Genomic DNA, 4575 nt, shown 5'->3' on the forward strand with positions numbered 1-4575 from the left:
AATCTGATCTGAGTCCGACCTGTTTACATCACTAGAATCATATAAACCTACAGTAGGGGATTTCTGTTTGTCTGGGTGTTCTGCAGTATAATTACAACTGTAGTGAGAGATCTTATGCACGTGTCGTGATCAGATGAAATGTCTCTCCTTTCTATAAAAAAAAAAGTGAAGCTCCAAATGACTGTGACATACCGGTCCAATACAGCTTGTGGGGGCCACATGTTTCAATCGGTTCATCGCCTTCTATGGAGTCCCGGAAGAGGTGGTTCATCACACTCTAGGTCAGCTAACGAGACAAGCCGCTCGTGGCTTGTGAAGTTCTCGCAAAATAAGCTCGATGAATTGAAAATAAATAATATGTGGTCAAGCTCAGCTTGGCTCGGCTCGGCTCGTGTAGATGTTAATTAGTAATGAATATGTATACTTTTTTATCAGAGTGCAAGGCACAACAAATGGTTGAAGTGTTTGATGTGTATATGCAATATTAGGGGTACCAAAATCTGACACGACCTGTCAACCCGCTTCTTAACCGGGTTCGGGTTTGACTTAAACGGGTCAACCCACCTAACCTGTTTATTAAACGGGTCGGGTTCGTGTTAGGGGTATGCCAACCAGCCAACCCCGGCTGACCCGTTTAATAAACGGGTTAGGCGGGTGGGTCAACCCGTTTACCCGAACCCGACCCGCCAACCTGTTTACCCGACCCCAACCCGTCCGTCAACCCGTTTACTCGTACCCGACCCCCAACCCGGTTACCCGAACCCAACCCGCCAACCCGTCCGCTAACCCATCAACCTGTTTACCCGACCTGACTCGTTTATTAAACGGGTTAACCGTGTCATGTCGGGTTACCCGTTTAATAAATGGGTTGGGTTCGTGTTTACCACAGTCGACCCGTTTAATAAACGGGTCGGGTTCGTGTTGAGGTATGCTGACCCACCAACCTGCCGACACGACCCGCCAACCCGACCGGATTGCCACCCCTATCAATATGCAATAGGCATAGAGTTCAAAACTTGTAGCTTCTAACTTTGAACAAAGTACTCCTCATGTAAGTCAGCCGGCAACAACTTGGTTCAATCAGTTCAAAATTCAAATCTTATTGCTTCCATCTGTGAAACAATATTTCTTTTTCTTTGTAAACGAGCCAGCTCAAGCCTCTCATCATGAACTCAAGCACGGCTTGCTTGCTACAAGTGTGAGCCAAGTTTGAACACCTCAAGCGTGACAGACTAATTTGCACGGCTAAGTGCACATCTAGCCTCCTACTCACCTGCCCTTCTTACATGTGAGTATAAAAACTCTCTCTCTCTCTCTCTCTCTCTCTCTTGCTCGCTCGTATTCACACTACAAGGATGCAAGTCAATAGTGGTGCTATTGGCCTATTTCTCGCCGTTATAGTCCTATAACTAGGATATTTCTTTCCAAAGGTCACCAAAAATAAATGGCCTTTGTTGAGTACTAACGGACATTTATAACTCGCCATTAAAGGGTGAACCAACAACAACGAAGAATCACACCGAAACTAGAAACGCTTAGAGGTGTGCCAATCTTTAACAACTAGATTATTTTAACGATGAGATGGGATGTAACGGCAAGATACCTGACTCGCCGTTATAGACTTTATAACAGTGAGGTACTATTCTCACCATTATAGGCTATAACGACAAGATCCTATGCACCGTTATAGCTTATAATGGGGAGAATTAACTTGCCAATATAAGCTATAAGGATGAGACAAGAATCTCACTGTTGTAGGCTATAAACCGGAAAAAAACTAAAAATTAAATTTTACTTTTTTTATATTCAAAGAATATAGACATTGAATAGAAATTTGATGAAAGAGAGTGTAATAAACATTTATCATCACAAAAACAAGCTCCTTCACAAATATTACAAGTTTAAGATAAGACACAAAGTAAACATTTTTATGCATAAGCAACTGAAAAACAAGCATAAAAAATATATTAATCAACATCAGTGAAAACAGTAAAATGTACATACCAGTAAAACCGGTTAAAGATAAGGTCAGGCAATATTGGGGCCCAAGAAAATTACAAAATATTGGGTATCTTGCAACATTGTTGGTAAAGTTTAGCCTTTTTCTTGAATATTGGGTACCTATGGCAAGCAAAACTATTCATCAACATGCAGTGAACAAAAACTTTTCAAGATAAATCAAACACCGTTATATACTAGTTCTTCAATACCTATGGCAACTCAAAGTATTTACAGCAAATTTAAGCTCACAAAATGTTACTGGTCCTCAACATTACAGAAACAAGAATAAGCCTATGCCATATTTTCAATAAAAAAATTCACAAAGCTATTAAATATTCATGAATTTAGACCAGCTAATATGCAAGTAATAGTTCAAACAAAAGATGAAGTTCATAAGGTGAGCCCTTGATTCAAAAACTAAATGACATGCAGATTTTGAAGGGGTGGACCATCCCCCTTCTCACACACACACACACACACACACACACATATATATATATATATATATATATAAAAGAATGTCAATCTAGATGTTCATGGCAATAAGTAGTAAAATTATACCTTATTATGAACATGAAACTTATGGACAATGATGCTTTAAAATACAAGCTCTCCTGATAATGATGCAATCCAATTGCTTGATTTATCCTCAAAAGTTTTCTCTTCTACTATGATGCAATCCAAATTTTTCATCAGCTCGGTCACCTTTTCATTTACATTTTGCAGCACTCAAGAACTATATAAGAATTAATGCAGGTCAAGACTTAGTAGTCCAACACTCACTTCAATTTGAACCAAAGTCCAGGTCTTAGACAAATAGTGTAACGCCCCAACCAATTGACTCAAAAATTTTAGAATAATTTTTTTTATATATATATAAGGCAATAGAATACCAGTTAGCTTATCTGGTTCAATAGTTGGGCGAGTTACAGGGTAACACAGAGATTACTCGAATAATATTTAATAATATCAATAAATGCTATGTCCAAAGTTATTACAATCACATTAATAAAATATCAAAAGGTTTATCAGAGTTAATGCAGGATCATAAAAAAATGGTATCTCATGGCTTTTTCCGTAGCGACGTCCGCAATTGCCTCGATAACTTTAACTGTTACTTAAAAAATAATAATTCAGATGGGGTCAGACTACACCTCGTATGAGTAAGAAGCATTATATCCATATGAATATGCTCAGTGTCATGTGTACATATGTATATGTGCAACACATTCACATACTGATATTGAAATGTTAAAATTCATGTAATACAACCAACTCATGGTGAAAGCATTAATGAAATTATACGTCTAATACCTGATTCACAATTATATTATAACAATTGAAATATGAAGAATTTTTTTAATGAAGCTACGCACCACATGAATGACTCACATTTATATTATAACAATTGCAACTTCAAGTATTGAGTGTACTTAACAACCTTTAAAAGTGAACTGACTTTATGTTTCTCTTGTTAATTATCCTGTGGGTATGCACAAGCATTCAACATCGTAGCGGACCAAAACCACACGGGGTCTGTTATGCTTTTCCAATTAATACCCCATGTGACTAGCCATACGGATATCCAAAGGGGACGGTTCACAACCAAAAGAGTACTCCCCAATGGCAAAACTAAAATTTGGATGCACTCAGAAAACTTCTGCAGAAGACTTGAATCTACCACCTAGGATGCATTGGTAGTCCTGGCCTCCTAACTTCGAGGACTGGAGACCATATGAGATGCCTCGCTCTCACAAAAACGTAATTGTCCTGTGGAGCTTGTACCATCTACCCTCTCCAAGGTAGAACATGCGCCTGGTAACATACACCGTCTTTCAAGTGTACTCAGAACTTTGAAAAATTGATAACATATACCGTCTTTCAAGTATACCCAGAATCCCGCAATTAGGTTATAAGTGAATATATTAAATTTCTATTAATTTTTTTGTGCAATTAATTGCATCACATGGGATTTCCAAAAAAATCCCAACTCACACTCAGAGTGATCAAGTATATGCACATTACTAACCTAGTGCTCAATAGGCACCAACAAAATTCTCAGAATTATGGATCACATCCGAGCCGAGTACTTGAACTATTTTATACATCAATTTCTTAATTAGGTTGTACGCATCGTACCCCGCCGATCATGCAACCACATGGCCTGTCTCAAGCACACCATTTCAGGAGTGTTCATGTGACATTAGAAGGGTTCTGTGGAATTGCAAAAATTTAATGTTTTTTTTTACATAATTCATGACCTTACAATATTCATAACCATGAAATCATCAAAATAATGTATTTAACACAAACATTCTATACCTCACACATAGTCATGTGAATCATACTTTTGTTGTTGTTTGCAATAGGCATATCTCTCATGAAACATATTCAATTTAATCCAAAAAAATATACAAAACTTAAGTTTTGGAGGTATAGATCATGATAAAATCCTCGTTCTTATTTATTTGATTTGTTATCTAAGAAATACAAACTGTTTTTCTGAAACTGGTCCAGTTAGCACAAATTGTACCCTCCTGCAATAGGACATGAACTAATCCCCCATTACGAGAG

This window comes from Nuphar pumila, chromosome 10 (assembly GCF_984573655.1).
Source record: "Nuphar pumila chromosome 10, dmNupPumi1.hap1.1, whole genome shotgun sequence".
Classification (NCBI taxonomy): Eukaryota; Viridiplantae; Streptophyta; class Magnoliopsida; order Nymphaeales; family Nymphaeaceae; genus Nuphar; species Nuphar pumila.